This window comes from Dreissena polymorpha, chromosome 14 (genome assembly GCF_020536995.1).
Source record: "Dreissena polymorpha isolate Duluth1 chromosome 14, UMN_Dpol_1.0, whole genome shotgun sequence".
NCBI lineage: Eukaryota > Metazoa > Mollusca > Bivalvia > Myida > Dreissenidae > Dreissena > Dreissena polymorpha.
Genome location: NC_068368.1, coordinates 11,211,422 through 11,225,556, shown reverse-complemented (window position 1 = coordinate 11,225,556; position 14,135 = coordinate 11,211,422).

Here is a 14,135-nt window from a genome sequence, read left to right as displayed (position 1 = left end):
GTAGTAAGTTTTAACATATAACAATGTAAAATGTGCCCCTGAAAACTCAACTTACGATGTTTTGCATCAAATAATAATCAAGATGTAATGCATTTTTGTATGCAAGACTATCATAACTCAAGATACGATAGTCTTGCACGTAAAAAAAAGCTATTTTTGAGTTACGATATTTCTGCGCTATAATCATTTCAACTATAAAGATTGGAAATACATCTAGCTAGTAATTTTACAGTATATGTATATCATTAAAATACTATGAAAAATGCCAAAAAGTCATTTTCTGAAAAAAGTGGAGTTACGATAGTTTTGCGTGAAGCCCACGAATTGAGCTGTGTTGTTTTCACACATCTAAAAATTATCAATTTTACAGATTTTTGAAATAAAGTAGCTATTTAACATAACAAGCGGGCCATGATGGCCCTTAAGAGCTCATATGAGTTCAAGGACACAAATTTACCTGATAGAAGGCATGAACTTACTAAAAGAAAATATGATAGACCTAAAAGAAAAAGACGTGTTCAAAAGGCACAGTTGCCCCCACATTCCACTTTTGTCTCAAAACTACGCTTATGTCAAACACAACCTGTTAATAGCCATATTTGACTATTGACCTGTAAGTGCGACCTTGACCTTTGAGTTCAGCCTCCTCATGTTAGCCATTTGTAAGCATTAAATTTTGGAAGTCCCAGGCATAAAATTGCACTTCAATGCTAAGAGTATAATTAAACCATTACAATGTATCACATTATAGTAAATATTAATTTTTAATTTAATGTGTTTTAAAAGGGAACAAATGTACGTGGTTCATTCAAAAGTTGTTGTCTGGTAACCTTTTGTTGATTTAGTTATTCCAGGGTATAATCTACATGTGCGTCCCGCGTCTATGACGCACAAATATCGTAATAGATGCATCGTTTTGAAATGTGTGCGTCCACTCGGACGCATTGCTGAACTGTATCTGTTAACGCATACGCGAATCACGATAAACACGAACCATCTTGTGTACGAGTCAAAAGTGTAGCAATAAACGCTGAGTTTAACCGAATGAGGCTTGAAGACTCCAGCAAGTCTTTTGATTGGCTCTAGTCGAGCCGCTGATGTATAATACAAACTAATTAGAATTGACCTTTTAAATAGAATGTGTTATGATATTTTCTCGAGTCCCCGGATGAAAACCTGCTTTAACTTTGTGTAACTTAGTCATTTATTATACAGAAAAAATGCCTCCGAAATAAGGTGTTGACCATACATGCCATAATTTTTCAGACCAATTCCGGGACATTGAGTTAAATTGTCCGGGACTTTTGCCGATTTTCCGGGACATGTATAAAATGTAGCGATATTAATAGACATATGCATTTTTGGTACGTTTTTTTTTTGTTTCGCATCATTAATTGCAAAAGTTAAAAAGCCTATCCGAAATACACTTGATCTATTAACGTCAAATTAAACATTACTACTTCCGTTACTCGATACAAGCCATGTGTTTTCAGTGTAAGCGTTCTAAACATAGATGGTTACGTAACTACCTTATTGTTATTAAGACCGGTGTGTAACGCGTAGTGGTTGATACACCTTTATTCATTTTTAACATTTATATAATAAAAATTACAACAATACAGTACCGTTAGATCGTCAACTTAAATCAATTCACAATACATACAACCAATCACAATAAAACAAATACAACAAAACAGTACAGGTAGATTGTCAACTTAAAATCCGGCCAGTCACACATTAATTTTTTACTCATCGCTGTTGGACTTTAGATGTGTGAACAACTATCCTTTGCTCTTACGCAGCGGGAAATAATGACGTAGTAGATTAAAGTCAATTAACAACCACATTGAACAATGCCGCCTTTTCAGTTTGACCGCGAGTTCACCGGAGAAAATCGATATGATAACAGGACCCCTGTTCATTGATCGATTTTGACACGTAGCGTAGTCTGCCTATTCGGGTAGGCATTGTCATGGAGACGCTGCAGATATACACAGATTCGAGGTGCAGTTAAGCCTAAGATAAGGTACATGTATATATGGATTTTGTTAATTCCGGGACATTTGACAGATTTCCGGGACAGCGGGACAAGTTCTTCATTTCCGGGACTGTCCAGGACAATCCGGGACGTATGGCATGTATGGTGTTGACGCTTAATCCAAAACAAACTAAAATGTCATCTATTAAACCAGTACCCTTGGGGCAATTTTAAGGATATTTTTCAATATATTTTGTTAATGAAGCAAGTTATGAGAAGAATTCTCACATTTAAGTTAATCACATTGAAACATGATGATTGATGTAAGAACTAAGATAGAAAAAGAACTCAAACATGCTTAATGGTAAGAAAATAAATGCATGTTTTATTTAGGCTTCATTATTTTTTAAATCACCAGGGTTTTTTTGGGGTTGTGGGGGAAGGGGCCTTTAGCCCTAATGTGGGGGAAATTTTACGCGGGATTTTCCACTTTGGAGAAAAATTGTGCGCGTGGGAATTTTGCGGCGTTCCCCTTTTTGGGGGATTTGTTTACTTACTCTCTCATTATTACAATACATTTGTACATGTTTGCACTAAATTCATAGTTTTTTTCATAATTTATTACGTTTTGCAAGATTAAATTGAAATAGAATTGAGATATTATAATCATGAGACACATCTATTAAAAAAAATAAAATAAAATTTTTTTTATTTTTTTTTTGTTAAGGGGGAATTTTTGGTTCTGAAAGGCGAAAAAACCAGCCTCGTTTAGTGGGGGAAGACGCAGATATTCGGCGTCTGTTATATAAGGTAAAAAAAACCCACCTGATCACCCATATGATATCAGGGGTTCTGAAATATTTTAAGAGTCTAATTGTCCACGGACAAGTTGGACCCACAAATTCACTTGTCTGTACCAAAGAAGTACTTGTCCGTACTTTTAAGATAGATAAAGGAAAAGGTCATTACGAATTAAGCAAATAATACAAGCATACACTTTTGTTAACTTCTATTTTAAATTATAAACATAGTTAAGTAGAAAATTGAACAAAAAATACAAGCAAGATGTGCATATAATAAGATCACGTTTAAGTCACACATGATACTAGTCTTATTTATAAGACGCGCAAAGAATTTAGAGATACTTTTTATGTGGGCTAAATTCTTTGGAACTCCAAATATTACCAATATAAAAAGTAGCTTAATATTTGAGAGCGTCAACAAGTTCGACTAACATGATACCATCTCGGATATTTAATAATCTCAACATGACTAGACAAATCACATGAAATAAAATAATCTCCGTTAATTATAAGTATATAATTATCCGCTAATAAAGGAAACTCCTTACGAAGTTTACATTTACACACATCGGCAACGTTTCAAGCCAAGGAAAATCAATTAGCCAAGACTCAAAAAATTCTCGTTTCCGCTTGGCGTCGTGTGTTCATCATATTCATACTTGGCTTTTCTCTTCTTTTCCGACGCCGAACTGATTTTATCATTGGTCTGATTAGCGTCATGGCTAGAACATGTATGCGGCCATTTGCAATGTACGAAAAGTGTTATCTTAAAATTCTTATGCGTGATTGACTGTTGCTATACACATGTGTGCTGGTTTCTCTATTAAAACAGGGACATAGGTCCCTGATTAAAATTGTTTTCTTATGCGTGATTGGCTGTTGCTATATATACTCGTAGACTGGTTTACCACATTAAATAATTATTATCGGAAAATAACATACCTCCAGTTAAAAAAGTGTGCTAGTCCGCAGATTAATCATAAGCTATTTATATAAACTTCGTTTTTATCCCCCGCCAGAGGCGGAGGGATATTGTTTTGGCGTTGTCCGTCCGTCCGTCCGTCCGGCTGTCCGTCCGTCTGTCCGGCACTTTTGTGTCCGGAGCCATATCTTGGAAGTTCTTTGGTGGATTTCATTTAAACTTGGTATGAGTATATATATGCATAAGAGGATGATGCACGCCAAATGGCATTGTACACCATCTGTTAAAAACAGACTTATGGCCCTTTGTATCTTGAAAAAATGCTTTTTAGTGTCCGGAGCCATATCTTGGAAGTTCTTTGGCGGATTTCATTGAAACTTGGTATGAGTATATATATCAGTGCTCACGCTGCTGCCAGACATTATCGCCAATGGCGATTATTTTATCCAACTGGCTATTATTTCTTAAAATTGTCTAGAAAAAATGGGGATTATTTTATCCTCCTACATCAAAATACAAATTGCCTCTAAATGTTGTCCGGCGAATGCGAAACGCCTGCTAATCGGGCCATCAAGCAGGAAAAATCGATAACGAGATTACCTGTGTACACACTCGACCCTGTGTATTGTCATACACGTGTCAATAACTTCTGCGCCATTGTGGCCTAGAGCGTTTTTCTCAATCAGTGTCCGACATCAGTGATATATTTCGGTAAAAACGTTTTTAATCTCCCCGTGCTTTACCAATTATCGGTAACTGTTAGATCTTTGTTAATTGTTTCGCCAATTATTATTTAATTGTCATGAAATCGCCGCTTATATTGTCGGCTGGTTTTGTTTTTCACGCCTTTTTTCTGCATTTAGATTACGTTGAACATTGCTTGATGAAATAATTATTTAATCGCCATCAACTAATTATCCCCGTAATTACCGCTATTTGTCGTCTGCTTTAATATAATGATTTCAATTTTTAACCAGGTAACCTGGTTTTCCCAGTTCAAAGGGACCCGGCATATGCCATGGCCAGCTAATTTTAACGAAACACGTGTTTAGAATTACACTGAGGTGGTGTATTTTAACTCACGCGCTGTGACGTTAATTGATGTAAACATGATCTGCATTGCGAAAGTGTTATTTTTGGAATAAATCATTTACAATTGATATTGGCCTCTGCCTACAATATTGCGGCCGATGGCAAACGTCGTATTAGGAGATAAAGTTGTCGAACGATATGCATATTTTAGATTATGCATATTAATATTTTATATTATGCATATTTCATGCGCAAAACGCGTACAATTTTTCGGATTACCGTTTTCGGATACTGTATTTTTTTCGTCGATTATGATTTATTTTCGAAGTTCATAATAGCAAAAAAAAATGACGAATACACATGCGGTGATACGGAAGGTGTGTTTTATAATATTTCGAGTTGTATTCACTAAAAATTGCAATTGGAAAAACTATAAAAAATAGTATAATTAGTAAGGGCTCTGGGTGGGTTGGGGCCTCTGCCCTTAATTGACCAGTCGCCAACTCCGCCCACATTTTGTCGATCAGCCAATCAGATATCGATTTTTCACATACCCCTCAGCAACGCTTATCTGGCCGCCATTTTGTCCGACAAACAAAGCGTGTTGTACATATGGAATGGACGTAATTTTTAAGAGTTTACACATATTTTATATCAAAGGCATGATCATTACTGTTCGATCATTATTCAAAATTGTAGGTGCTATACATACTTTATAAAAGATTATTTTTTTATCTTTATTTCTTGAACGAGTAATGAGAAAACAAACACAATAAATAGTTTAACCACACCAGGTGTGTGTTCTATAAAACGTGTTATACCGTTTGATGCACAATATTATTAAGCAGTTTGGGCAACATAATAATTGCCACACGTGCGTATTAATCTCAGTGTAATTGTCGATGATTAATAAATAACAGTATGTTGCGTGGATCTCAGAATGAAGGAACATTAAGGCATTGTTAGGTACTGTACACAAGAAAAGAAAACTATTTAATTACTTAAATGATTTCCAATTATATATATTTATTTTCTGTGGATCATAAACAAGGGAAATCATTATAAATTGTTAACTTAAATATTGTTTTAACTAATGTAAAAACAACACAAAGGTGATTTCAACGCGGCTTAGCCAGCTTAAAGCGACTTCAAGTGTAAAATGTACGGCTTATAATACAACAACAACATTTCTAATACAACATATATTGATACGGGGAGAAATGTGAAAATTGCAATTAACATATAAGGGCCATCTTGTTATAAATAAGCAAATGCATAATATGCTAAATGTATTCAATTCGAATGTTCGTGAACAGCACCGTAATACCAACATTTTATTTTTTGATAGTGAAATGTAACAGGTTCGCATTAAACATAAATGAAATAAAATGCATATTAGACTATCTGTTAATGAAACCACGAAATTAGGCCTGTATTAAATTATGGTTACAATCAAAATTTAATTTATATCCAAATAAAAAAAAATCGGTGTCTTTTTAAAAATAACACAATAAAACAAAGATCTAAACATTTTTAATAAACAAAAAACCCATCATGATATGGATATGTCATTTGCATTCAATAAAAATATTTTCAAAATTATATATGAATAGCCACCGGGTTCACTGTCAGACGGTTGAATACAAGTTCAAAATCAATATGAAATAAATGCTCATTTTTACAACGGATTTTTCATCACCTCCCTATATAATATGTATAAGAAACGTTTCTGATAGTCAGTCTGCCGTTAACTCATTTATTTTGATTACGCCATTTCTCTCTTAAGTTTTTATGATTGCATTACCGTTTTACAAAGCAGTTTAGTTTAGTGTGCGGCTTTGATAATTTATTATATAGAAAAGAGCATAATACATCATTACAAATATAGAATTTCCCTCACGTAATCCGCTATAATTGCGATCTGCTTGTCAGTTTTCTAATCACTAGACCACGTGACTATGTGGGCGGAGCGATCGATAATTTGGCGACTGGTCAATTCTTATGTGTATGTAACTGTAGCTGAGATCTGGTTTGTTAAGTCACACCCACAACATTGATTGTATTCTTTATTGTAACCCTTCTCAAAATAAAATGCACTTTTTAACAAAATACGCTTTATTAAGTGTATTTTTTCTGCATTTTTACCAAAAAGTGTATTTTTCTGCACTTTTTACATAATTAAGTGAACTAAAGTGCATTTTTTCTGTATTTTCATTATCTTTAAGTGTATTTTACTGTACTTTTAGTGTATCTTCTGTAGACAAAGTGCATCTTTTTATGCAATAAGTGCTTTTTTTTTAATGAAGTGCATTTTTGTGCAATAAGTGTATCTTCTGATTTGCAAAAAAATATTCTTTCTGTACAAGTGTAGTTTTAGTGCATCTTCATAAAAAAGAGCAACACTATAGCAACTAACTGAAGTTAAAGGACAGAGATATAGTGTTTAATAGGAGGATTGTACTGAATTCTTTTTTATCTTCACATAATGTTTATGGTCTTATTGTTGCAATTTGTCTGCTCATAAAATATGTGAATCAGTAGAGCAGCTTTTAAAGGGAAAAGTACAACTAAATCAGGCTGTGGGTAACTAATTAAAAATAATGAAAGTGTCAAAAATATTATGTGGGCGTGCCAGAATCAATTATATCTCCACAACATAAAAAATAAGTATTTGAACTTTCTTACACTGATATTTAACCCCAATTCAATTAATGTCTACCACATTGACTATTAACATACATTTTAAAAGACAATTTAAATAATTTTTATAATATTATTATTATTTGCTAACACCAATAAGTATGTTATATTGAAATATTAACAATTAAATATAATGTGCTAAGTGTGCTGTGTATTATTCAATATTATTATTATTCAATAAATATCAGATAAGATCAGGATCAGATAAGAGATCCATTAGCATCATAAACACTAATCCCTATCAGTGCTCCATCTAGCCCAAACAAAGGGGTGTTTATAGACTGTTGATTGGTTATGGCACCATCTATTTTAAAACAAACCACTTTTGATTGGTTGGAGCTCAGCAAGTTATTTGGAGCACAGAAAGTTGTTTTTTGTAAACTATGTGTATATCAACAATAAGTTTGTTGCAAAGAAAATTCAAAGTGGGTGGTTAAAGTGATATGGTCTCATAGTTCAACAACTGCCGTTTTTTTGGAATACTGAAGAACAGCTGTAAAAGGGTTTGTATTTTCATTTCTGCATCTCTTTTTAATTTAATTAATTATGATCATTATCATATTTATGTATTGTCACTGGGAAATGTATATGGATAAGTAAATGTAATGCAATTTTAAGGAAAAAAACACTATTTGAATTATTATGGCTGTATTTTATGGTTATTGTCATCTTAAAATTTATTTATACCTATGTCTTTTCATTAATTCTTTCCCCCATATTTTATAAGAACTTTTATATTTGAAGGTTAAACCCCAAGGTGAAATTTACATTGATCGGAAGATCCATTGGACAGAATGTGCATCATCGCCTGCCAAAAAAGGGAGCAAAAGGGGGACTACCTGATGTATGGACATTTATACCAGTTTTACCCTGCACGAGCAGGCCAACTTGAGGGGAACAGGAGTGGGAAACCGCACCCTGTAGCTTGTCCTTGACCAAGAAAAGATGGATTTGTTGAGAGGTAAAACTATATAATAAAGGTTATTGCATTTTAAAGACATCACACTTCCGACCAGTTCACACAGCCAAAGGAGACAACATATATTAGTACATTTATAAACAGTATTTTCTACCAAACGTTATTTCTTTAAATTATTTATGAAAAGTGTTAAGTCACATATGATCACGAGATTAAAATTGCAAAAATAAACAAACAAAAACAACAAGCCAACAAACTTGTTTTGATTTAAATTTATGATATTTATAGCAACTGTTGAACAAGATTACCATAACAGCAATATTTAACACTTACATTATAAAATATCTTTCAGGACCTTATCTCAAATGAGATCAAGCACGAGATGCGCCTCACAGACCATGACAGTAGTAGCCTGTTTGAATCCTCTCGTATGTAGATATGTAACCTTTGTTTTTGTTTTTTAAGGTTTAACATTCTAATAAAGTGTGTACTTATCTATTGAATTGTACTTTTTGTTTTTTCTGTATCAGTGCCTTCCCCAGGCCATTTAAGCGCCCCTTGCCGGGGCGCTTGAATTTCGAAATCAGAGTCCCCGGGGCGCTTGAAATGTTCCGATCAGTGTATTCTTCAGTAAAAGAAAGTGGAGATTGTCCAAAAAAATCAAGGTTTCCCTATCAGTGTATCAATATTCCCTGTTTTAAAAGAGCACTCGGTACCTACTTTCACAAGTAATCGCTATAAACACCACATGGGGTAATGGATAATCCACTGATAAGAGAATAGCATGACGCGCGTATCGATTATTCTAACATTACACGGTCATTTAAATGCTGACAAGGATGTATCTGGTAACTTTCCAGTCGTCAAACTGTGAAGTTCATCGTCCAATCGGTTACGCGAATGCTTATGGGGGCGGGGTTAACTATCGACCATTATTTTTGATTGACATCGGGCATGAAATAAGAGTTTATCGCAGCTTGATTAGCAAATAGTTGTACCATTTGAGTAATATAAAACCGGTAATTAGTACAGTGCACAACATTAAAGACGGTTTCGGGCATCATCATCACACCTTTTTACTGTAAACAAGTGTTACCTATGACTCATAATTAATACGAGAAATTAATTGCAAGTGGTAAACAATTAATTATTATAGCGGTTACAATTATGTGACAACAATTTATTTAATTCCAGAACATGTATATTTCAACATGTCCATTTATAGAACTGATTCACCTCGTTTTTTTTACATTTATTCGACACGTAATGCGCTTTAACAAATTTTCGTTGAATTAATTACGCACACTTGTAAATGTTTCGTCCGATAATCGATAGTTAGAAGACTGATGATGGCAACCGGCCGTGATCCTCGTGGACAACGTGAATTTCATGCATAATTCCGTCAAAACATTTATTCGACTCGTAAAGTGTGTAAACAAATTATCGTTGAATTTATTACGCAACGGTTAATATTTGTTGAAATCTCAAATGGGAATAATTAAATTTGTAATCCGAAACCCATTACCGTAAGTCGATGTTAACGCGTTTTTAATCCGAAACACACTTCCGAATGTAAATGTTACCGCAACGTTAAATATTTTTGCTTCAAATAAGCAGTGCAAATTTATTTTGTGTCGAATCTTTTTCTCAATTAAAAAGAGCGCGAAAATTATGCAGCATGTACAACGTCGCGTCTATTGCATACAAATGACGTGTATTGAGCGTTTTAACAAGCACACAACAGGTCAGGGGATTGACGCATATTCAGAGGCAATATTTCATCAAATCTATAAATAGTCACTTAAAAAATGGCAAGGTTTGTGTTAAAGAAATAACTGAAAGCTTTTATCGTAAATATTTACCAGAAAGAGATTGATAAAAACGGAATAAACGGGATTATCGGGTAATAAATAGAAACTTGAAAAATAGTAAGTATACAGTAATAGAGTCGGGTTGAAACGGATGTATTGGGGAATCGTTCGAGTCGGGATTTTACTATTTGTGCGGAAAAGTTTTAAAACAATTAAACAATAAAAAAAAATATTTTTAAATGACTGGGGGATTTTTTTGAAGAGTCATAGTGCACCAAATGACGTCTTTTGACGCTGTTTTTCTTTGAGTTATAACGCACCACAGAACGTGAATTGACACGTTAAATTAAAAAAAAATAAACGTCGGGAGTGGACACCCATCCCGAACCCACCCCCGGGGCGCCTGAACAAATTCCTGGGGAAGGCACTGCTGTATGTGTTTACACAAACCTTTCATTTAAAGAATGAATGCTGGCTTCAAAATGCTGGGATTGTTTAAAAATTTGGTAAATTTTTAAGCAAGCATACTAATTTGAAGTGATGAAAAGTACACTTGAGCGAATAATGCGCTTAAAAAATTCACTTCCAACACTTCATAAAGTGTATCATTTGTATGACTGAAAATGCACTCAAGTGTATTAATGCGCTTAAAAATTCACTTTTAATACTGTAAGGTGTATTATTTGTATGACTGGGAATGCACTCAAGTGTATTAATGCGCTTAAAAAAATTCACTTTCAATTTTGTAAGGTGTATTATTTGTATCAGTGGAAATGCACTCAAGTGTATTAATGCGCTTACAAAAATTCACTTTGAAAACTCAATGAAGTGTTTTATTTGTATGTCTGGAAATGCACTCAAGTGTATTAATGCGCTTAAAAAATTCACTTTGAATGCATCATGAAGTGTATTATTTGTATGAGTGTATTAATGCGCATTAAAAAATTTACTTTGACCATGAAGTGTATTATTTGTATGTCTTAAAATACACTCAAGAGTATAAATGCGCTTAAAAATAAACTTAAGCGCACTTATTATCATAATAAACGCACTTTAGTGTATTATTTCGTGGAAAAAATACACTTATATGTATAAACACACAAGTAAAAAGTGTGTTTTTTTTAACATAATAAAATGCACTTGTTAAGCAAAAAATACGGTGCCAATAACATGCGCATTTAATGCGCATTAAATGTGCATTAAATGCGCATTAAATGCGCATTTAGTGCACTTTTTCGAGAAGGGAAAGCCATGATAATATTTTATAAGAGAATGACACACTGATATTATGCTTGGTTTTAAGTATATATATATATATATATATATATATATATATATATATATATATATATATATATATATATATTATAACTTAAATTCAATAGATATACATTTAATAAAACAAAGATAAAATGAGATTCATTGTTTTTTCCTTCTTTTTGCCTTCAGTACCGTTTTGCGGAAAAGTCCGCATTTGTTTTGGCTATTATTTTTTTTAAGGAAAAAAATTATGGCTATTATTTTCTGAAGGCCAGAGTGAGCACTGATATATGCATATGAGGATGATGCACGCCAAATGGCATTGTACACCATCTGTTAAAAACAGACTTATGGCCCTTTGTATCTTGAAAAAATGCTTTTTACAATAGGCACTTTTGTGTCTGGAGCCATATCTTGAAAGTGCTTTGGCGGATTTCATTTTAACTTGGTATGAGTATATATATGCATAAGAGGATGATGCACGCCAAATGGCATTGTACACCATCTGTTAAAAACAGACTTATGGCCCTTTGTATCTTGAAAAAATGCTTTTTACTATAGGCATTTTTGTGTCCGGAGCCATATCTTGGAAGCGCTTTGGCGGATTTCTTTGAAACTTGGTATGAATATATTCCTGCAAATTGTGAAGGCTTAAGAACCTTCCTTTGTCTCAGTTTTGTGTTATTGTCCTCCGTCCGTCCATCTATCATTATGTTCATCCGTCCAATTTGCACCCATCCTCAAACAAAGCATATGTTGCGGGGGATACCTTGGGCCTTTCAGGCCCTCTTGGTTTTTTTTCGAAAAGTATTGAAGTTTCGTTCTTGAAACAAATTTTACCACGGAAATTTTACTTGTCTGCGGACAAGCCAGTTTTCAAAAACTGCTTGCCCGGAAGGGTAAATTGACGACTCGGACAACTCGGACAGCATATTTCAGAACCCCTGGATATGATGCGGCATTTGTCTATACTGAATATAAAAAATCAATCATTTTTACCCGGAAGTTGGCGCTGTAATAAATTTGCTAGTCTGTGTGTTCTTTTACCGCGCTTGATTAGGAATTTTTGAAAACGTGCCATGGAAATTTTCTTTCACCATTAAAAATAATAGTTCACGGATTCAAACCATAATTCCTGATTAATATGTTGCTACAGTGGATTCCTGTCAGTAAGACCAGTGTGACACAATGCCTGAGAGACGATTGTCGTTATGGCGGAATTGTCCGAGGAGTCCCGATTGAACAATATCTAGAGCAATTTTCAATTTGCAATGCATTATGGGAAACAGGAAGGACCAATATCTTTAAGGAGAAATATAATACTGGCAAAAGCCCGCGAAGCGGCCGTTGACCGTTCATACATATGGAAATTTAGCCTTAAATTACATAAGAATACCACATATGGATGGGTCTCAAAAAAAATTGCTACGCGACATATATTTTCGCGATGCTATTTATGAAATTGAACAAATCAAAAACACTTTGACATATGCTAAATCACATGTAAATACATACCTCAGGAAAAGTTATATCAATGACATCATAATTGTGTAGCGAATCGCACTTAATATTCTCGCAGTATTTGTTTTTCTTCGCAACCGTTCCAGAATTAAGTCATTACTTATCTCCCCTGAATGCTCGTCTTGTTTCTGCCTCCGTTTGTTAAACTGGTTTACTACCTAGTTGTGATACCTTGTTCCAAGCATAACGTCAATAAACCAAACCCGTCTAAAATGGATTGCCTAAATCCCGATGCAATAAATCGAATATGATTAGTTGCGAATTTATTTGATCCGATTTATTCTATATCTCAATGTTAATATGATTATAGGTGCTACCTAATTTACGGGCAAAAGCTTTTTAAGTTTTTTTGATAACTATGTATTTTTAATAAATATATTGACATGATTGTGTTCAAAATATTATAATTGTTGCAATAATTAAGTAATGCATCCAAAAAAAATCAATCTTAAAACAAGTTACATGTTCCAAGCTTAAACTTAGCATCTTATATTTTTTTGTTTTCTAGCCACAGGAATTTATAGCTGGTTCGGTGTCTGTGGTATAGTGGATGGGGTGTCTGCTAACTGGCTTAGTCACTGGGAGGTCTCTGTATTGATCTCTTAAGTGGGAGCATTCTTTAGATAACCCTAAAGACATACTATGGCGTACAATTTGGGTTGAAAGTCAAGAAGACCTACAAGTTAAAAAGAGAAATGTACGTCAAAGTACAATAATTGTACGTCGACATAAATATAAAATACACTTCGAAGTATATATTTGTACGTCAAAGTACAATTTGTACTTCGACATACATGTTTGTACTTCGACTAATAAAAATATCAGAATGGCAAAAAAACAACACATAGAAGTTTCAAGTATTTAATGCATTGAAATAGATTATATACAAATTTGAAGAAGATTCAATTGTTACCTTTTTAAATTTAAAATTATTCAGCATATTGTGAGTATTTATTGATCATGCGGGGCGGAGTACCACGACCGTCCAGTGCATTACTGTGTAGGAAATTCCCAACGGTAACCAAACAGTTACCAAGCATAAACGGGATAAATAATGTATTATAACCTCTCCGTTGGTCGTATTTTGTGATAACCATAACTTGCATAAGTCAGAGGTTAATTCCGCCACGCCAGGTCAATAAATACGCACAATATCTATGAGTAAGCGGTCAATAGTCGCATTATTTGG